This window comes from Arvicanthis niloticus, chromosome 13, assembly GCF_011762505.2.
Source record: "Arvicanthis niloticus isolate mArvNil1 chromosome 13, mArvNil1.pat.X, whole genome shotgun sequence".
In the NCBI taxonomy this organism is placed as follows: Eukaryota; Metazoa; Chordata; class Mammalia; order Rodentia; family Muridae; genus Arvicanthis; species Arvicanthis niloticus.
In genome coordinates this window covers 73212436-73235541 of record NC_047670.1, presented here as the reverse complement: position 1 = coordinate 73235541, position 23106 = coordinate 73212436, and the positions used below count along the sequence as shown (strand labels likewise).

At 45.6% G+C, this 23106-nt stretch overlaps 1 long non-coding RNA gene across 7 annotated transcripts in view; it reads right to left on the bottom strand.

Annotated features, from left to right (window-relative positions):
- The window catches only part of LOC117719090 (uncharacterized), a 50672-nt gene that overhangs the window by 24450 nt on the left and 3116 nt on the right, over positions 1-23106 (bottom strand). The gene's annotated exons all lie outside the window — the stretch shown is intronic.

Below are 23106 nucleotides of genomic sequence, written 5' to 3'. Positions count from 1 at the left end.
CCTGTGCCACCACTACACCTGGATATAGGTTCTTTTAATTTTAATTTATGCAAATGAGTGTTTTGCCTTCGTGTATGTATGTGTGCCATTTGTATGTCCAGTTTTTGAGGAGGCAGAGGGAGCATCAGATCCCTGGGATGGGAATTACAGACAGATAGGAACCATCATGTGGGCCCTGGGAACTAAACCCAGATGGCAACTCCAGGTCTGAGAGGTCTGACATTCCATTGGCACAAGTTCACATGGTGCAAAGACTTACATGCAGGCAAAACACCCATACACATAAAAATAAATAAATATTTGTTTAAGGAAAGAAAGAAGAGGCATTGGGTTCCCTGAAACTGGAGTTAAAGAGTTGAGAGCTGCAGTTTGGGTGCTGGGAACCAAACCCAGGTCTTCTGGAAGAGCCCTCTCTCGAGGCCCTAGATATCATATTTGTTTATTTGTATGTGGCATACCACAGCACACAGAGGGCACAGAACACCCTGAGAAAGTCAGTTCTCTCCTGCAGCATGTGAATCCTAGGTCATCAGGTTTGGTGGCCAGAGCCTTTATCTGATGAGCCATCTGGATGGTCCTGGCAAACTTCATTTTAGAACCTTCTGATGGTAAGGTGGACCATGGGTTAGGGGCCTTGACAGGAAGAAACTAGCCCCAAAGCAAAGACTGAAAGAGACCACTGCCAATATAAACACATTTCTTACTATCTTTTTGTCCTTTAGATGAGAGTCTTACTGTGTTGTTTATGATGTTCTTGATCGTCTGGGCTCACATGACCCTTCCCAGCCCTCTATCTGCCAAGCAGCTTGAATGTCAGCAGATGCCATGTGATCAGCTTTGCTGCCAACATTTTTGTCTTGTCTTTTGAGACAAGAGTCAACTTAATAGTAGACCAGGCTAGCTACACATTTGCGATGTTCCTCTTGCCTCTGCCTCCAAATGAGGGGAGGATAGACCTGCACCATCTTGCTTGGCTCTAACTAAAGAGTGAGCGACACGTGATTCAGAAGGTAAAAGCTATTCTAGCATGCACAGATGGCCAGCGCCACACAGGCAGGTACAGTGTGCGCTGGTAAACTAACCCAGAATGGACAATTACATCCGGCCGCTAAGACTTAAGACTCTGACCTCTACATGTGCACTGTGGTATGCACATGCCTCCACAACACCCCCCCCCCAACACACAAACTTAAATAAATAAATAAATAAATAAATAAATAAATACATGTCTCTTTTTCATTTACTTCATTCCTCAATGTGTCTCTGAAATTAGCACTCTCTGGCCAGGCCTTCTCCCTGAACTCAACTGTCTGTATTTAGGTAGCTTTTCTCATCTTCCTGGGCCTCATCAACAGATTGCTCTTTCTGAGCTCAGCCTGGCATGCAGGATCCTCTCTCACACCCGACTCAGTGCCTTTGCCAGGATGATGACGGCTTTTGCTAAGAAGGCCAATTGTGTCAGAGCCCAGCTCATGTGTCACCTCTTGGGGTGTGGGGGGCCTTTACCTCACCATGTGGCTCAGGCTGGCTTTAAATTTGCAGCAATCCTCTTGGGTCAGCCTCTTGAGTGCTAGGATTACAGATCTGAGTGACCAGAACTAGCAACCAAACAACCTCTTTAAACATCCTTTTGTTATGCTGCTTGATTGATCCAGGGCCTTTAATGACTGTTTTCTTGTTAAAGCAGTAAGCTTAAACTCTGCCTTACTTTAAAGGCCTTCAAAGCTGGTCCAGCCAGTCCCATCAGCTCCATTCAGCTGTGAGCAGGATAGCTGCTTCACCCTCTAGGACAAGGTCCTGCTCATTCCTTTCCTCATACACATCTCAGACATCATCCAACACTCAGCTCCAAGATCATTCGTCCATAATAAGATCTTGCTTGCCTAGTCCCTGCCTCCACAACCGTCAGACTCCTGAAGCATTTAGCGTGTAATTATATATACTTATGTTACATAATTGACCAGGCTGCTGAAAATGCACACGAGTCATGTTCCCTTCAGCTGGATTTATTGAGTGTATGGACCACAATTTATACTTCTTTAAGTCGTAAGTTCTAGAACTTGACTACAGCCCTCCAGTCCTGGCTGTTTTACAGAACTATCTTATGCCATCAAGAAAACAGCTCACCTTCTCTTGTCTAGGTCCTAATACCCAAAATTAACACAGAAATAAAAATTTCAGGCCAGCCTGGGTTATGTGGTAAGACTCTGTCTTAAAAACAAAACAAACAAAAACGGAAACATAGAAAAAAATGTGAAATACCTTCTTCATATGGCTGGTATGTGGTGCCTTACAGACATGTAGCACACTTGAAGAATCCTTCGGCTTCTATTTTCTCTCCCATTGCTCATCAAACACTTGAGCAAATGTCTAAGAAGTCTTCCTGTTTACTCAGATGGATGCGTATGACTCCGTTTTAAGTTAGCACGGACCTATAATCACAGCACTCTGTAAGCCAAGGCAGGAGGATCGACTGTCATGAGTTCCAGGCTAGCCTGAGCTACAGTGTGAGATTCTGCTTCAAAAAGCTAAAATAGGGGGCTGGAGAGCTGGCTTAGTGGTTGAAAGCACTGGCTGCTTTTTCAGAGGACCTGGGTTCAATTCCCAGCCGTGTAGTGTTCACCGCTATCTGTAACTACAGTCCCAGGGAAGCCAATGTTCTCTCCTGGCTTCTTCAGGCACCGTACACACATATAGCCCACATACATACAGGCCAGCTAAACACTCAGAAAATAAAAATGAATAAATCAGCCAGGCAATGATCGTGCACACTTTTAATCCCAGAACTTGGGAGGCAGAGGAAGGTTAACCTCTGTGATTTTGAGGCCAGCCTGGTCAACAAAGTGAGTTCCAGGACAACCAGGGCTACACAGAGAAACCCTGTTGCAACAGAACAAAAACAAATAAACAAAAAACAAATGTACTGGCTGGTGTTTTGTGTGTCAACTTGACACAAGTAAGAGTTATCACAGAGAAAGGTGCCTCAGTTGAGGAAATACCTCCATGAGATCCAGCTGTAAGGCATCTTCTCAATTAGTGATCAATGGGGGAGGGCCCAGTCGTGGTGGGTGGTGCCATCCCTAGGCTGGTAGTCTTGGGATCTACAAGAAAGCAAGCTGAGCAAGCCAAGGGAAGCAAGCCAGTAAGGAACATCCCTCCATGTCCTCTGCATCAGTTCCTGCCTCCAGGTTCCTGCCCTGTGTGAGTTCCAGTCCTGACTTCCTTCGGTGATCAACAGTAATATGGAAATATAAGCTTAATAAACCCTTTCCTCCCCACCATGCCTCTTGGTCATGATGTTTCTCTGCGGCAACAGAAACCCTAACCAAGATACCAAACAAACAAATAATAAGCAAAGAGATATTTTTTATAAAACGTTCCCATTCGTGTGGTGTTCTCCTCTTGAGTGCATGTTCTCACAGAACAAACAAGTTCCTGCAGAGACGGAGTGGCCGCTGAGGGGACAGTGTGTCTAGGAGCGCAGAAGATAGCAATATAGGTGAGGAGGAGGTAATTAAAGGCCCAGGCCCGAGCTCTAGACACATCCTGTTATTACATTTTATATTACACCAATTACCACAGCCCTCCCCTTATTACTTTAAACGGCATCAACCGGCTTGCTTTGAAGAGCTGATGCTTTGTGTCTCGTGTGGTCCCTGGATTGCATCCTAGTAAAAAGCCTTGGGACTCGGTTGCTATGGAGAAGACAAATTACTGCTGTGCAGCAGGAACCTTGCTACTGCGGCACAGACGCCACCAAGGCCATCAAGGCTGTGCGGAACGCAGCCTGTCGAGAAAGATTTCGGGAAGTTAATTGTTTAAAGAATGTCTGTAGGATGCTCACCTCACCCCTGACCCCCAATGCCTACATCCACTGTCTAATGCACTAAAATAGAGTATTTGTGGCCGGGCGGTGGTGGCGCACGCCTTTAATCCCAGCACTTTGGGAGGCAGAGGCAGGCGGATTTCTGAGTTCGAGGCCAGCCTGGTCTACAGAGTGAGTTCCAGGACAGCCAGGGCTACACAGAGAAACCCTGTCTCGAAAAAAAAAACAAAAAACAAAGCAAACAAAAAAAAGAGTATTTGCAAAGGAAAGATTAAGAACTAAGAGACAATTGAAGAACGGAATTGATGTATTGCTTTAGGATGGGTGAGACATCGATCTGAGATGGTTGTAATCCACCATGTGGTTGTTGGGAATTGAACTCAGGACCTCTGGAAAAGCAGTCAGTGTTCTTAACTGCTAAGCCATCTCTCTGGACCCCACCCAAGCCACTTAAAACACTGTAGAGTGTGCATTGCCGGTCAACACCAGATTCTGCCTCTGTGGATTTTGCTTTTCTGGTCTAAGATTTCTCATTAGTAAGATGACTACTGTTTTAGGAAACGTCCCAAACCCTCTTGTCCTGCCTGCCCACCAACCCTAGCCTCTGACTTTCAGTTCTGCCTGTACAAAAGCACAGTTAACCCTACATTTGCTGGCTAAAACGGTGTACTCTTTATATGTTCTCCTCCTCACCCAAGAAGTGTCTGCGAAGCATTTAGGAGACACTCAGAATCAAACTGGCCATTTCAAAGGCACAGACAGTGTGGTGACACTGACTCTCTGGCCACGTGGAGCTGTCTCAAGTAGTGTCCCACCCAAGCCAAAGAGCCACTCCGCAGAGAGCTGATGGATTCGCCATCTCTCTAGTCTGCTTCCTAGATTCTCAGACTTCAGATGGCTCTGGAGTCGCCATGATTGTTTCGGAACATACAGAGCCTTTTGATGCAGTTCTCTGATACAGCTTCGGAGCCAGCAGTCAGCATTAAGAGCTTGGTCAGCTCTCTGCCTGTCTGTTGCCTGGCAGCGCCCTCCCCTGGGATGTCTCCTGGCATCCGTCCAGCCTCCCTCTCAACATTAAGCTGCTCTTTGTGTTTCCAGTAAAGTCTTCTCCTTTGCACCTGTTTCCTAGGAGAGCTTCCCCCACGCCTCTCACCCCAGGTTGAAAAAGAACCACACCTGCTGCTTTAGAAAACGGCTTTCAAATGCCCACTGAAAAATTGTTCCTTTTCGTCCTTCCCAACGACACAGGGTAGTCTAAGTTACAGCCCCTTCGGGTTTTGAGGCCGCCGGCCTTCCGTACATTATGCTAATTGCCTTGTTAAAGCTGTCCAGCCCTAAGTGATCACCCTGTTATGTGGAGAAGGTGTTCAGTTGAGCAAAGGACTCATTCCCTAAGCAGAAGGGAAGGCCCTTCACTGGTACAACATGAAAGGCACTGTTAGTGACTTGCTGGCTGTGGCTGGCCTCCAGGACTCTAACAATGTCCCCCAAAGGTAAAAGGACTAGACCATCAGGGAGCGCCAACTCAGCAAAACAGAGTTCCTATCTGACCAAACAAGAAAACACTCAACCAGAATTGGAGTCCAAATAGAGCTGGCACTGCTGACAGGAAACCCCCCCCCGAACACCAGGCCTCTAGATGTCTGACAGGAACATCATCCCACTTCCCAGCAATCTGCAGAATGAGGTCAAGCGGGAGGTTTTCTATAGCTGCCAACATTTCAGGCAAAGGTGTCTGCTGAATTCTGCAAAAGTGAGTCATTTCAGTTGGTCGGTCGCTGAGTTCACACAAGCAGCATGTGTCCTGAGGCCTTAAAAAAAAAAAAAAAAAAAAAAAAAAAAAAAAAAAAAAAAAAAAAAAGGCAGGGGTTTTCCCTTTTCACATTCTACTGGTAGGGAAAAAGGGCTAGAGTGAGATCAGCAAAGAAAGTTGGCTTGGTCCCTATAAAGAGAGACTGCTACCAGGGCACACTGACAACTGCCCTTAATGTCAGCAAATGGGAGGTGGAAATTGGAGACCAGACATCCAAAGCCAGCCCCTACTTTGTATGGAGTTTGAAGCCAACCTGAGCTACATGGCATAAGATCCTGACCAAAACCAAAAAGGAGCCAGGGGCGGGTCAGGTGGCTCATCAGGTAAAGGTGTTGGGCTTAAACACCAATGATCTGGGTTCCATACCCAGAACCCATGTGGTGGAGAGAGAGAGAACCAGATCCCAAAAAATAAAGGAGACAAGGTCTCACTAAATTGTCAAAGACCAGTCTCCAACTGCCGGCCTTCCCGCCTCAGCCTGAGTAACGTGGATTAAGACACAGGCCACCTTGGTCCTGTTACTGTACTTACACGCACATGTACATGCACACACTTTGTGTGTGTGTGTGCAACATGGTACCATGTGGCTGCACACAGCCCAGACAGACTTCAAGTTTACTATGTAGCCAAGGATAACCTTCAACTTTGACCCTCCTGTCCTACCTCTTAGAATGTCTGAGTGTGAGATTATAACAGATACATGAAGCACCTGAGTTGTTTTGGTTTTGTTTGTTTGTTTTTATGTTGTAGTGGTAAGGGATCTTTTGGGTTTTTTGTTTGTTTGGATTTTGTTTGTTTGTTTGTTTTGGTTTTGGTTTTTGCTGTTTTGTTTTGTTTGTGAGACAGGTTCTCTAAGCCCAGTGTAGGATTGCACATCTTTAATCCCAGCACTTAGGAAGCAGAGGTAGGCAGATCTCTGTTGCAGCCCGTACTGCCCGTTCCGGTCCGAGGGTCAGGGTCTAGCGAGAGAGAGAGTGGGGATAAAGGGGAAGAGACGCGAAGAATGGAGACAAGACAGAGATTCTGATCAAGTCTCATTTATTGAAGGGAATTCTGAGCTATTTATAGGCTTTTGCCACGTGCCTTGTAGGCGCGTGGATACCACGTGCCTTGCAGGTGTTGATATGACGTAAGCCTTACAGGCGTCTATAGCGTGGACAGCACGTGCACCGCAATGCCTTGCAGGCGTGGATAGCACGTGTGCCTTACAGGCATGTATGGCGTAGATAGCACGTGGACAGCACGTGAACTGCAATGCCTTGCAGGCGTGACTACCACGTGCACCTTGCAGCTGGGGGCAGTAAGCAGCAACACAAAATATGTGGGATATCAGAGTGTGCTTCAGCTGTTGTAGGCTATTGAAAACCAAATCTTTCGTCAGGGTATATGGTTCCAGATGGCTGCAAAGTTGATCTAGCCGCTTTCTGCTAAAGTCGGCTCCCAACAGATCTCTGTGAATTTGAGGCCAACCTAGGAGTTCCAGGAGGCCAGAGCTACATTGTGAGACCCTGTCTTGAAAAACAATAAATAAAATTTTAAAGAAAGAGAGAGAGAGAGAGAGAGAGAGAGAGAGAGAGAGAGAGAGAGAGAGAGCGCCCTGACTGTCCTGGAACTTACTATGTAGATCAGGCTGGTCTTGAACTCATAGAGATCCACCTGCCTCTGCCTCTGGAGTGCTGGGATTTAAGGCGTGCATGGGTCACCATTCTGGACATCCCAACACCTGTTTTTTGTGCAGTGCCTTGTGCATACCAGGCAAGCATTCCACCTTATCCCTACATCAGGGACAGCCCTGCTTAACACTGAAAGCCTAAAATCAACAATAGGCCTGAGTTACTTGCCTGCTCAAAGTCTTGGGTTGTTGCGAGCACCTCTTTTGTGTTCCCTTCCCCCCGGGGAAAAAGGACACGGAGGCAGTAATCGGGTATCACTACAGACGAGGCTTTACTTCTTGTAACAGCAGAAGCGGAAAAGACCCCAAGCCCGGGAAAGACACTGCTATATATACCCTAGAGTGGCGTGTTCACTTCTGATTGGCTGTTCACTCATCACCCCATATTACACCCCGGGATGGGCAGTGACTTTGGCGCGCCTTTTGCCTTTTGCACCTGCGCAGTCAGTTGTTTACAAGTGGGAGGACAGGATGTCCAAGCCATCTTGGAATGGCGAATCACTGCGGCTCCCAACATTGGGTCTCCATGGAAAAACACTGAAACAGAGGGCTATACTTGGCTTGGATAATCATGTTGCTGTTTACTTTTGAACCTTGTGTCTCAAGCAGATAGGTTGCCTTCACACAAGATCTCTCCCAACAAGCCCGGCTACTCCGTACCCCAGATGGGATGAAATCATGTACCCCACACAGCTGCTTCTACTGGACCTGTTCCTCCTGACCTATCCTCAGATGGGCTCCATAAACCCTGGACAGCAGGACACAGCCAACTCTCCTAAGACTGGACAAACATCCCCCATACCCATTCTTCTAGGTTCCCCCTAGAGACACGTCGCTCCCAATGTCAGCAGGAAGTAGCCAGATATCACGACGACCCTATTCCTGTTTCACCTCTCTCTTTTCTTTTTAAGTTAACCAAAATGGGGGAAACTGTACCTTTCCCCCCACCATGAGCAAGCCTGAGAGACCTTGGTCTACACAACAAGGTCAAGTAACAGGATCTAGGTGGAGTTACCCATCTTGGCTGCCCAGAACACAGAAGCAGAACTGCCCCTGGGCTTGCCTTGAGACATCTCAACAGACTATGGATTATCCCACCCATCTGAAACCAGGAGGGGTTGTGGGTTGGGTCTTCCCCTTTAAATTGAGAGCTGAACATTAAAGCTTGGGGCCTTGATCAGAGAACTTTGTCTTGGCCTCCTCTCTTTTCGCCCTCCTTCCCCCTTCAATTCCCAGCCCCCCTTTCAGGTGTACCCAGTTTACTTGTGGCTGCGGGCGGCTACATCCCTAAATGTAACTCTCTTTATGAGTCTTTTTTTGGTTTTTTTTTGGTTTTTTGTTTTTTGTTTTTTGAGACAGAGTTTCTCTGTGTAGCCCTGGCTGTCCTGGAACTCACTCTGTAGACCAGGCTGGCCTCGAACTCAGAAATCTGCCTGCCTCTGCCTTCCAAGTGCTGGGACTAAAGGCGTGCGCCACCACTGCCCCGCACGAGTCTATTTTTTATTTGCTATATTTAGAGCTTTTGCTAAGGTTGCCCCTGGTGTTTTGTTCGTTTGTTTGTATGTTCTGTTTTATTCTGGAGATAGGCTCTCTCACTGAGCGTGGTTTTGGTGGATTTGGCTAAGCTAGCTTACCAGTGAGCCTTAGGAACCCAGTCTCTAACTCTCTGGTGCTGGCCTTATAGACTGGATCTGCCACATCCAGCTCTTCTGCATATACTGTGCATCCAAATCCAGGTCCTCAGGCTTTTGTGGTTGCCCCTTTGCCAACTGGGCATCTCTCCAGCTCTTAGATTTTCAGATAAGGTCTCAAGTACCTCAGGCTGGCCTTGAACTCAGGATTCGGTTTAGGATGAGTCTTGGATTTCTGGCCTGTCTACCTCCATTGCCCGAGGGCTGGGATTACAGGCTGTGTCAAGTGCCAGATTCTACAGTGAATTTAGGATGTAAAATTATTAGTCACTGAGATGACTCAGGAAAAGTCACTTCTCACCAAGCCTAGAAGAAAACTGACTCCCTTAAAGGTATCCCTCTGTGCTTGTGCCACAGGGCACCCCTCCCCAAATAAATAAATACATGTAAATCTTAAAGGTGATATCTAAGGGAGAGGGGTGCTGGACAGACAGCTCTTGCAGTGGACCTGGATTTTATACCTGGCACTGTATGGTGGCCTACAGTTGTCTCTAGCTCTCGTTCCCGGGGATCTGATGCTTTCTTTTGTCTTCCTTGAGCACAGGCACACACAGGGTGAACAGACAGACATGTAGGCAAACACTCTGAAATATTTTTTAAAAACTCTTTAAAAAATGGTGTATGTCTTTAATCCTAGCACTCTGGAGGCAGAGGTAGATGGATCTTCAAGTTCAAGGCCAACCTGGTCTACAGAATGAGTTCTAGGCCAACCTGGGTTATACAGAAAGACTATTTTAAATAAAAATGTAAACAAAACAGAAACTACAAAGCATGTCTGTACAACTGAGATAAAAAGATCACAAATCTGGAACTGGAGAGATGGCTCAGCAGTTAAAAGCACTGACTGTTCTTCTAGAGGTTCTGAGTTCAATTCCCAGCAGCCACATGGTGGCTCACAACCATATGTAATGGTATTTGATGCCCTCTTCTGGTATGTCTGAAGAGATATACAGTGCACTCATATACATAAAGTAAATAAATAAATAAATAAAAAAGATCACTGGGTAGTGGTGTCACATGCCTTTGGGCACTTGGGAGGCAGCACTTGGGAGGCAGAGGCAGGTGGACTTCTGAGTTCGAGGCCAGCCTGGTCTACAGAGTGAGTTCCAGGACAGCCAAGGCTACACAGAGAAATGCCTGACACAGAGACTGGTTGTCTTAGTTAAGGTTTTACTACTGTGAACAGTCACCATGACCAAGGCAACTCTTAACAAGGACAACATTTAATTGGGGCTGGCTTACAGGTTCAGAAGTTCAGTCCATTATCATCAAAGCAGGAACATGCCAGTATCCAGGCAGACATGGTCCAGGAGGAGCCGAGAGTTCTACATCTTCATCTGAAGGCTGCTAGCTGAATACTGGCTTCCAGGCAGCTTGGATAAGGGTTTTATAGCCCACACCCACAGTGACACACCTATTCCAACAGGGCCACACCTTCTAATAGTGCGACTCCCTGGGCTGAGCATAGGCAAACCATAACCCTGGTATATAATAATTACTTTGAAAATATTTATTGACTGGGGCTAGAAAAATGGCTCAGTGGTTAAGATCGTGGGCTGCTCTTCCAGAGTTCCTGGGTTCAAGTCCCTAGTGCCCAGATGATATTCACAACTATCTGTAACACTAGTTCCAAATGATCCCGCCTCATCTCTCGGATGTCCTGGACCCTGGTACACATGTGGTGCAGAGATCCACAGCAGGCAAAACACCTAATCACATAGACTAAAATAAACAATATTATAAATAAAATAAAATAAAACAAAATCAAAAATAATGTTCACTACTGGGCTGGTATATTTCAATTGTTGTACCTTTTATTTTACTTATTTTGTGTGTGCAGGTCAAAGCACACCTTGCAGGAGTCAGTTCCTTCTATCTGCCCTGTGGGTTCTAGGGACAGAGCTTAGGTTTTCAGACTTGGCAGAAAGTACTGAATTCTCTTCCCAGACTAGATGTCACAACTTAATTAATTAATTTTGTAAACATTGTATTTTTATTTTGCTTACATTTTTATAATTCTTATTTTATGTGCGCTGGTGTTTTACCTACATGTATGTCTGTGACAGAGTGTCAGATCCTTGAGTTACAGACAGTTGTGAGCTGCCATATAGGTGCTGGGAATTGAACCCAGGTCCTCTGAAAGAGCAGTCAGTGCTCTCAACTGTTGAGGCCTCTCTCCAGCCTCATCTCATGTGTCACAATTTTAAAATCTCATCCTCTTTCTTTCTTTCCTCTCTTTCCTCTCTCTCTCTCTCTCTCTCTCTCTCTCTCTCTCTCTCTCTCTCTCTCTCTCTCTCTGACAGGGTTTCTCCCCGCTGTCTGTAGACAAGGCTGGCCTCAAACTCATAGAGCTCTCCCTGCCTCTGCCTCCCAAGTGCTGAGATTAATGGCATGCATCACCACCCTATTTCTTGTCTCAGATTTTTCTTTTTCAGTTTCATGATATAGTGTAGCTAAATTGTTGCAGTCCTGGCTGGCCTGTATTCACTATGTAGCCCAGGCTGGCCTTGAACTGGCAACAATGTTTCTGTCTCCCCCTCTCAAGTTGGTTTTTTATAGGCTAGTCTTGAACTCACTGTGTGAAAAAGAATGACCTTGATTTTCCCAATCTCCTGTCTCCAGCTTCCAAGTGCTAGAATTACAGACATATGCCCCCTGACAGTTTACTGTGCTCAACAGGCAAGCAATCTACCACCACGTGAGCCTCCAACACACACCAGTTCCCTTTTCTTTCTTCCATTGTATTTATTTATACTATTAGTGATGTTGTCATCTCTGTGTGTATGTGTGCATGGTCACACTGGTGCACAGATAGAAAACACATACAGGTTGCTGTAGGGGTCAGAGAACTCCTTCCTGCAGTTATTTCCAGAGACCGAACTGAGGTCATCCAGTTTGGCAGCAAGGTCCTTTACCTGGCGAGCCACCTCCCCAACTCTGTGTTCAGATTCTTTACATGCTTTTAGATAAAGCTGGCAACACCTGAACCTGTATTTTATCTTAACTAATCTATTCCTCAACATCTTCCTAGTGCTTGCCAGTGAAAACTGGCATCCATGAAGCCAGTTATGTGGAGCCACCATTTTAGACTGATTTTCGCTGAACACAGAACAGACTGGTTGCCATAAAATCACTGGGGGATAACAGAACCTGGATGTTTTGTGATGATTTTTATCTGTGGTGCCCTTGGCACTGGTAGGCAAACAGAGGCTCCAGACTGCCTTTTGACACAGCCCGGGAGCTTCCAGGTTGCTGGTAACAGTAGCTACTATCTAGCCCCAAAGACTCAGCCTGTCACAGGACCTTGTGAAGCCTGGTGCTGGATTTCTTATTTCAGACACAACAGAGATAGAGGAAGGAAATTGTCTTCTAGACACAGCAGGACTGACGATGCACATCAAACTCTCGGAGGTGGTAGCAGAGTGCACAGGACTGCCCAGGTTCCTGCTACACAGGGTCCTAGCACAGAGAGGGGGAAGTGGACACCGGATCTCATCCCTGACCAAGAAGCTATTTACAATTAATACCTGCTGGCAAAGGGAAGATCAATTTTCTCTAACAGAGTGTTACTGGGTATATTAATCACACTTCAGGGCATGCTTCATCCCCAGGAATGCCCGACATGAAATGAACTCCATATTTGTTTGTGTCAGTGTATGTGTGTGGGGTGTATGTGTGCATTTTTATACTATTTAGTTTTGTTTGTTTGTTGTTGTTGTTGTTTGGTTTTTCCAGGTTTCTCTGTGTCACTCAGGCTGTCCTGGAATTTGCTCTTGAGAAGGCTAGGCTAATTCCATGACAGGCTTCAAGTCAGCAGTTAAAGAGACTAGGTCTAAAAACCCAGGCTTCATGCAGCTAGTCAGAAACTGTCCCCCCCCCCTCCACCTGGCCTGAAACAAGAACAATGGGTCAGCAGTTTCTAGCCAGTCCCCACGCCCCAGTAATGGAAAGTCCTTAGGACAGAGTAAGACAAAGCCCACCTAGCCTGGGATTCCCCTAAAGTGCTTTAAATTGGTCCTGCAAGCTCACTTTTGGGGTCTCTCTATCTTGGTAATAGGGGACCCCAGCATGCTTGACTTCTGCAGAATAAAACACTCTACCATGTTTACATTCTTTGGCAAATCATGGACCCTTACACTCTGTAGACAAGGCTGGCCTCGAGCTCCCAAGGAGGCCTGCCTCTGCCTCCTGAGTGCTAGAATTAAAGCACCCAGTTTTATTTCGCCTTTTTAACATTTATTTTTATTTGTACTTATGTGCATGCATGTGTGAGGGTATACCACATATTTTTGCGTGTCTGTGGAGGCCGGTAGAAGACATGAGCTCGTGGAGTTGGAAGTCATCAGGTGTGGATGCTAGAAACTGAACTCGGGTCCTCTGAAAAGCAGCTAATGCTCTAACCGCTGAGCACCCCTGCGGCCCCCAGAGTAGGTTCTGAATTTATTTATATATTTATGTATGTATAGCAGCAAAGCTGCACACGAGTCTGTCTGACCATTTGGCTTCTAAATTTGGTCAAGAACACATATTCTAATTTCTTCTCAATAATTTCTTTACTATTGTGAAGGAGAAGCCGATGGAAATGGGGCTGTGTATTGTATTAATTAATTAATTAAGGTGGTGTATTAATTTTTAATTTTTTTACATTAGCACACATGCCATAGCTCACGCAGAAGTTAGAGTACTCCTGTATGTGGGGTTCAGGGATGAAACATGGGTTCTATCGCTCCCTCTCTCTTTCTCTCTTTCTCAGCCATGTGTTTTCCAGGCAAGCTTCAAGTTCAATTTGTATCAGAGGAAGACCTGGTATTTCTGCTCCTCCCTGTGCCCAGTGTGCCTGCCAACCCTTCTGTTTTACCTGGCGCTGCGAATTGAGCTAGTCAGGCAGTTTATGAGCTGGGTTGCACCCACAGCCTCCAGACTTGGGACTTTTACATAATCTTAAACATTTCTGTAATTGCCAGTCTTCTGTGAACATTGCTATTGGTTTCCACTTTCCCGTTTACATTTAGGAGGGGTAACTGGAAGATTCCGACTCAGAATTTATTCCCTAATTTGTTTTTCAGATGAGGACAAACAGATGCATGCAGAAGATCAAATTCATCAGGGCAGTTTAAGCTTTTTCCATGACTAATGTGAGCAAATTGAGAAAGGGCCTCTGCATGCCGAGCCCACACACCCTTCTCCTCAAATCCTTACTAGCTGTGGTAGTTCATTCGCTGACCACCCGGCTCCTGTCTCGCTACACTAACTGAGTGTATCAGTTTTATCTGATACACTTTCTCTTTTGCCTGAAGCTCTAAAGTCAGGTGACATGAAAGGTGGTGGCTGGATTAAGAATTACCCCCAACCTTGCTAGTCCGTCTCCTAGCAACTGTAAGGTTTGTTGCTTAGCAACAAGAGAGGTGCGAGTGCTGCCCCTCTTCCGAATCTAAAAATACAGAAAACATTTTTTTTAAAGAAGACTCAACAGTGGGCCTCTTTATTAAATATACTAAATACAGAGACAATCTTACAAGCAGGGGCGGGGCTTAGCTCAGGTGAACTCTATGTCTCTTTCAGTGTACATCTTGGAATAATTTGCTCTTCATAGAGGCAGAAGAAAGGAAAAAAAAATAAAACCCTGCAGCCTTTTCTGATCTTACTGCTTCTGTGCGTCCATAATCAGTGTGTCTATAATCAGTGCTTAAGCTCACGGGAGGTGAGAGCTACTGAGATGACCAGCAGGGAAAGGTGCTTGACACCAAGCCTGATTATCCCGGAGCCTGGTAAAAGGAGAAGACCAGTTCCCACAAGCTGTTTTCAGAGCTTTACATGGATGCTGTGGCACACACATGATACTGCACATATTAATCAAATAAATGTGTTTTGTTTTTAATTCAAGTTTAGGGGCTGGAGAGATGGGTCAGTGGTTAAGGTCACTGGCTGCTCTTCCAGAGGACCTGGGTTCAATTCTTAGTCAATTTTTAAATCTAAAAGAAGATGAAGAGATTTTTTTTTTTCCCCTAAATATCCTCGTAAGCCTGAAGCAATGGCTCCTATCTATAATCCAAGCATTTGGATGTAGAGGCAGGAGGAAAACTAGTTGAAGACTCTCCTGGACTACATGAAACCCTGTCTCAAAGAAAGACAGAGGACCTGGATGAGACTCAGCAGGTGAAGGATCCAGCCCCTAAAATTGAGTTTGAGCCCTGGGACCCAGAGGGCAGAGAGGGAACTGACTCCATGAAGTTCTCCTCTGACTTCTGCCGTGGTCCAACACACACACACACACACACACACACACCACACACCACACACCACACACACATAATAAATAAACAAATATAAAACAAACAAGCCCTCAAGCCAGGCACGATTGGGAGTTGTATCTTTTGGGATTATTATTGTTAGCGTTCTGTCTAAACTCCACCCCCACAGTTATGTGGCAACAGCCAGATAGGCCTGGCTTACCCCCCACCCCTTGCTCTCTTGCTTCTCCTTTCCCTTCTCCCCTTCCCCCTTCCTTCCCCCTCTCTCCAGGTGTTCATGGCCAGTCTCTACCTCTCTATTCTCTCCCTCTCTCTGCCTCTACTACCCTCTTAACTCCCCTCCCATGCCCTGAATAAACTCTATTCTATAATATACCGCCGTGTAGCTAGCTGGTCTCTCAGGGGAAAGGGATGCCTTGGCATGGGCCTGCTGAGACATCCCCTTCCCCATACCTCACCATATGCACCCACAGAACATATTCTATATCTCTTTATCTTTTTATAAACACATCAGTTATCATAAAGGGGGCAATTTTCAGTTTATGTAGGAATTATCAGAGCTTAGGAATAACATACCCATACCACTTACACCAAAACTGCGCAGTTTCCAGGAGGGTGAACTAGGCTATTTCTAAACTGCTATTTCTGAAGAAACCCTATTGGCTGAATAAGAGAAGAGCTGTTGAATTAGCTCTGGTGAAGAAAACAGAAAGCACAGCTTTAAGCAGCACAGCTGATTCAGCACACTGAGGAAGAGCCAGCACTCAGGAGTTTAGAAACTTGGCTGCCGTTTCAATTTACATATTTGTGGTGCCTGGAATGATAAATGTCTCTGACCAGCTCCGGTATTTGAACACTGGTCTCCAGTGAGTGGAACCTTTCGGCTTTGGCAGTGTTTTGGGGAGGTTATAAAAACTCTAAGGGGATGACCTTGTTGGAGGAAGTCCCTGGGCCTTAACCCACTTTCCTTGCTCTGCTTCAGGTTTGAGGCTGAAGATTCGATGTCTCAGTTTCTGCCACACGCCTGCTGCTTGCTGCCATGCCTCCAGCTATTAGGGACTCTCCCTTTGCAACTAAACCCTTTCTTCCATATGTTACTTTTGGTCCTGGTGCTTTTTCATAGCAATGGAAAAGTAACTGTACTAGAAAACGAATACAATGTTTAAAGTCAAAGATGCAGCTGCAAACCTTCAGTCACATCCTGCCTTCCATTAGGCCCTTTGATTAACAAAAGAGGCGGGGCTTCGGAAGTTCATTTGCACACTCTTCCAAGTATTACTAGGATGATCTTCAAATGAGATTGACGGAAGCTAGTGATTGGTTGACATTAATTTAAGTAAATATAATAATATATTTACTACAGTGCACAGAAGGGGTTGGGGTGATGGCTCAAACAGAAGTAATGTGCTTGTCACACAGGCCACGAGGACTTAAGTTCAATCCCTCTATAAAACCAGGCCAAGTAATCTCAACACTGGGGAAGTAGAGACAAGAGGTTCTGTGGGAATCACTGACCAGGCAGTTCAGCCACAAAGGACAAGAAATGTGAGAAACCCGTGCTGGAGCGTGGGGGAGGGGACTCTGGAGCTTCTTTTGATTACTGTTAAATCTCTGCAGCCGCAGCACCATGGCAACCTTCCCAGTCTGCCACCTCATTTCCATCTGCTTCGCAGAACAAAGGGAGTCGGACAAAGGTGGTTCAACGTACATTCTGCGAGTGTGCATAACTTAAGCCAATGAAAGGCAACTAAATTAAAAATCGTGTTTTACAAAAACTGGGATTCCGGCTGGCTGGGGCTGGGGCTCGGCTGGTAGAGCCCTTATATATTATGGGCTTTGATTCCCCAGGCACTATGACGTCAACTCAGTCGTGTGATAGCACAAGCCTGACATCCACAGAGCTCAGGAGTGCAGGCAGGGGATCAGAGGTTGTCCAAGGTCCTCCTCAGCAATATAGAAAGTTTGAGGTTAGCGTGGGGTACATGAGACTGTTTCAAGAGAAGAAGGAGAACTGAGAGAAGGAAGAGGGAGAGGAGGAGGTGAAGAGGGAGAGGAGGAGGTGAAGCTCTTCACTCTACAGAAGAAGAGAGGTTTAGTTTATTAAAAAAAAAAAAAAAACAAAACAGTGAACAGCTTAGGAGATAGTGGTTCAGTAAGTAACTGCGCATCAGTGAGAGAATTCAAAAGATTGTCCCCCGTCTCCCCCCCACCCCCCAGACAGGGTTTCTCTGTGCAGCCCTGGCTTGCCTGTAGACCAGGCTGGTCTCAAACTCAGATCCACCTGCCTCTGCTCTGCCTGGCTCTGCCTCCCAAGTGCTGGGATTAAAGGTGTTCATGTAATTGTAACTTTTATTTGCCTGATGTAATTCTGGTCTCCAAAGTTTACAGTGTTAGTCTGCTAATCTAGGCCTAGTCCTGGAAGCTTCTGACCTCTGTACTATTTAATCTAGGCCTAGAATGTTTTCAGCCTCTGAGACTTACAGTTGAATAAGCTCACCCCTTCCTAGTTCTTTCTGAACTCTGGCTGCCTGGTTTAACTCAGCTGTTCTGGCTCAAACTCCTCTCCAAAATGGCTGAATCAGTCTGACTTCTTTCTCTGCGTTTCCCTGTTCTGCTTGGCCTCATGCTAACTCTGGCATTCTGCTCTGATCTACAGCAGACACTTCCTGAGAACCCATAGGCCATTCCTGCCAGGAAAACAGGCTGGCTAACTACAGATCCTCACCCTCCATCCACTCTCCAAGTCCCACGGCCTGGCCTCATCCCTGGCTCTGTATCAGCGTTTCTGCTGTGGCCTCTCCTTACTCTCTGCCCCCAATCCCAGGCCACTAAACAGATCCTAGTAGACCATTGCTCCCCTCCCTCCTCAGCACATCCCATCCCCATTCCTAACTGTCAGCTCCATACCTAAACTCATATTTTACCTGGAACCCCTAGTGGCCACCTATCAGAGTTCCAGAAAAATTTCCTACCAGGCAACACTACCCAATTTTTAAAATGGAATACAGATCCAAACAGAGAATTCCCAATAGAGGAAACTCAAATGGCTGAGAAACACAAATGGCTGAAGAAATGTTTGTTTTCCTTCTGTTTGTTTGTTTTGTCCAATTCTGATGTGTGGTTAGTTTTTGTTTTATCTTATTATAATTTATTATATTTTATTATTATGTCTTAGAAATAATAATGATAATATAATAATAATTGTTTTCTAATAAGAGACAGAAAGGGAGTGTGATTCAGATGGGAGGGGAGTTAACTAGGAGGAGTAGAGACGGGGAAAACCATAGTCAGGATCTATTATGTGAGAAAAAAATGTATCTTCAATAAAAGGAAAAAAATAACTTTAGAGTTCTGGGTTGTTCTGTTAGAGAAGTTAGTGTATCTGTTTGCTGGACTCGACCTATATTTACATTCAAACATCCCTCTATGAAGGCAGGGGTCACATGGACAAAAAGGGTCATTTCACAAAGAATAAGGAGCCCAAAGGTACTGATGCAGGTCAGAAGGACAGGGATGATGTGATATAATTTATGTTTGCTTATTTATTTAATTAGACAGGGTTTCATGTATCCCATGACACTGCCAAAATCACTACATAGCTGAGATTGGTCCTGGGCTGATCCTCCTGTTTCCAAGTACTGGGAATGCAGGCAGGCATGTGCCTCAAACACTCAAATATTTTGTAATGATTTTTTTCCCCTCTTTCTCATTTTTAATTTGCTTTGTGGGAGTTCCAGTAACTCATGGATTTATATTGTGAAATACCTCCTTATTGAGGAATGCTCTGGTTTTTGGTTTCTGAGACACCTGTCTTAGTTTGCTCTCTGTTGCTAACATAAATACCATGAGCAAGAGCGACCTGGGAGGAGACTGCTTACTTGGCTTACAAGTTAGAGCCTCTCCAGGGAAGCCAATTCAGGAACTTGAAGGAGAAGCCATGGACAAATGCTGCTCACTGGCTTGCTCCTCTGGCTTGCTCAGTTACCTTTCTTTTTTCATTTCTTTTCTTTTCTCCCTCCAACCCCACCTCCCAAGTTAGGGTTTTTCTGTGTAGCCCTGGCTATCCTGGAACTCACTTTATAGGCCAGGCTAGCCTCAAACTCAGAGATTTGCCTGCCTCTGCCTCCTGAATGCTGGCATTAAAGGCCAGCTCCACCACCTGGTTTTCAATTGCCTTTCTTATTCAGCCCAATCCCACCTGCCTAGGAATGGTGCCGCCCACAGTGGACTGGGTCATTCCACATCAATTAGCAATTAACAAAACGCCTCACAGATACAGTCACTGGCTGATCTGATAAAAGCAACTTTTCTGCCACTGTTTCCGCTTCTCAAGTGACTCTAGATCTGTACTAAGTTGACAGCCAAAGATAACAATGACATTCTACCCTCACTTCCACCCCAGTCAACTTTGACACACAAACATGTCATTTCAAACCATAACCTTTCAATGCTTTAAAAGCTCAAGAGCTCGCAGGGCAGTGGTGGCGCACGCCTTTAATCCCAGCACTTGGGAGGCAGATTTCTGAGTTGGAGGCCAGCCTGGTCTACCGAGTGAGTTCCAGGACAGCCAGGGCTACACAGAGAAACCCTGTCTCGAAAAAAAAAAAAGTTCAAGAGCTCAAACAAATACATACATGCATACATACATACATACATATATACACTAACAAACAAACATCCAAGTTCTCTTTTAAAACTATGTCTCAACACTGGCCTCCTGTAAAATTAAAAAAGAAGTTTGTCTCAACAACAACAATAGATTGGGCCTCCTGGTTCACACCTTTAAATCCCAGCACTTAGGAGGCAGAGGCAGGCAGATCTTTGTGAATTCAAGGCCAGCCATAGTCTACAGTGAATTTCAGAAGAGCCAGTGCTACATAGTGGGATTCTGTCTCAAATATATATACTTTCTCATTCCAGTAGAAAAAAAAAAAAAAAGACCCCTCCCCAGGCCCAGTTAAGCAGGCTGGAGAAGTGGCTCAGAGGTTAAGATACTGACTGCTCTTCCAGAGGTCCTGAGTTCAATTCCCAGCAACCACATGGTGGCTCACAGCCATCTGCAATGGGGTCTGATGCCTCTTCTGGGACACAGGTGTACATGCTTGTCTAGCATCCTAGAAGCCCTGAGTTCAATGTCTAGCACCACATAAAAACAGACATGGTGTTAAGCACACACAAGCACACATGCATACACAAGCACACCTGCACACGCAAGCACACATGCATACACAAGCACACATGCACACACAAGCACACATGCATACACAAGCACACCTGCACACGCAAGCACATACAAGCACACATGCACATGTAAGCACACATGAACATACATGCACACACATGCTCACACAAGCACACATAAGCACTCATGTGCATACAAGCACATATGCACACACAAGCACACCTGCACACACAAGCACACATGCATACATAAGCACACATGCACACACATGCACACACATGCACACACAAGCACACATGTGCACACAAGCACACATGTACATTCATGGGCACATACACAAATATATACACAAAGAGAATTTTAAAAATGAAAAACAACCAAGCATGGTGGTATATATATATACCTTTAACCTAACACTCAGGAAGCAGAGGTAGACAGATCTCACGAGTTCAAGGCCAGCCTGGTTTACATATTGAGACCTTCCCCCCACCAAGAAAAAAGCTAATTAAAATAATTGTGTTCTCTCAGTTTTTGTTGTTATCATTGAGACAGATTCTCTTGCAGCCCACATTAGCTTCAGACTTGAACTTCTGATTTTCAGCTTCCATCTCCCAAGTGTTACAGGCGTGAGCCACTGTGTGTGTGCTTTCACAGTTTATGAAGTTCTGGGGCTTTGTGCATTTTAGGCAAGCACTCTACCAACTGAACCACATTCTCAACCCAACTCCCAGGTTAAAAAAAAATCGTGTATCTGTGTTTTGCCTGCATGTGTTTACGTACTGTCTATGTGCCTGGTGCCCAAGGAAACCAGAAAAGGGACTCAAATCCCCTGTAACTGGTGTTGCAGATGGCTTGAGCCACCATGCGGGTGCTGGGAATTGAAAGCAAGCCTTCTGGAACTGCAGCTGGGGCTCTTCTTACCCACTGAGCCATCTTCCCAGCCCAGAACTGTCAGATATTTTTAGGTATAACATGTGCTTCTTCTGGTATGAGATTCAAACAGGTGAGTAAAGATTTAGGATTGTCACCTTACACAGTCACTGATCTACATTAAACAGTAAAATGGCATGATCTGGAATGTGTATGTGCTATTATTCTAAAAGCAGGGTGGCTATCCTGTAGAGATTCAGTTGGATGGCATTAGGAAAGGAAAGGAAGAGGAGAAAGTATGAACTGTGAGAAGGAAGAGGTAGTCTGGGAGGAAGTGGAAGGTGGAGGGTATTCATATATGAAACTACCAAACACACACACACACTTCACACACACACACACACACACACTTGTGTGTGTGTGTTTGGAATAAGAACGGACCTCATAAAGCTGATCTTTGAACATTTGCTTCAGCAAGGATTAGGAGTCTTGTCCTTATTGGAGGAGGTGTGTCATTTGCTTGTGGCACATGACTTTAATCCTAGCACTCAAAAAGGCAGAGGCAGGTGGAACTCTGAGTTTGAGGCCAGCCTGGGCTACAGAGTGAGTTCCAGGACAGTCAGGACTACACAGAGAAACCCTTGGGAGGAAGGAGGAGGAGGAAGGTGAAGAGGAGGAAGAGGAAGAAGGGGAGGATGAAGAGGAGGATGAAGAGGAGGAGGAAGGGGAGGATGAAGAGGAGGATGAAGAGGAGGAAGAAGGGGAGGATGAAGAGGAGGAGGAGGAAGTGCTGCCATTTTACTCTCCCCAGTTGAAAACTTGGTGTAAATTGCCTTGGTCATGGTGTTTTATCACAGCAATAGAAAAGTCACTAAGCACATTCCAAAAACAAAAATAGTAGGCTGAAAGACCACTCAGCTAGTAAAAGCACTTGTACTGTGACAACCTGAATTCAGACCCACGGAATCCGTGGACAAGCCAGACTCAGCTTGCCTTCTAACTGACCTCCACTGAGTCTATGCCTTCACCAAGGAACATGTCAACACATGCATACAACCAACTCATGAATACATTTAAATATTTTTAATTAATAAAATGAGATTTGAGGCTGGGTGATAGTAGCGCACACCTTTAATCCCAGCACTCAGAAGGCAGAGGCAGAGAGATCACTGAGTTAGTGGCCAGCCTGGTCTACAGAGTGAGTTCCAGGACAGCCAGGGCTATACAACAACAACAACAAATTTTTAAAAAAGAGATTCGAGTGCTACTTGTGATGGCATATGCCTATATATCTCAGCACTTGGGACATGGAGGCCAGAAGACTGGGAATTCAAGGCCAGCCTTGGCTACATACCGAATTAAGTTTGAAGCTAGCCCAGGCTGCACGAGACACATTTCTTTTCTTTTCTTTTCTTTTTTTTTTTTTTTGGTTTTTCGAGACAGGGTTTCTCTGTGTAGCCCTGGCTGTCCTGGAACTCACTCTGTAGACCAGGCTGGCCTCGAACTCAGAAATCCACCTGCCTCTGCCTCTCAAGTGCTAGGATTAAAGGTGTGCACCACCACCGCCCGGCCATGAGACACATTTCAACATGACAAACAAAAAAGATTTAAGAGGTAGACATGATTCCATGGGGCCCGAAACAGGTGAGAGAGTCGTCTATAGTGGTTGTTTCTTACTTCAGAAGCCAGATATGCAGAGCCATTAAGTGAGCCACAGAACCGTTCACAGCTGCATGTTTGGGACAGCTAAGATGATCTGGAGCTAAGAAGAGCCATCATGCAGGGCTGGGAGGTAGCTCAG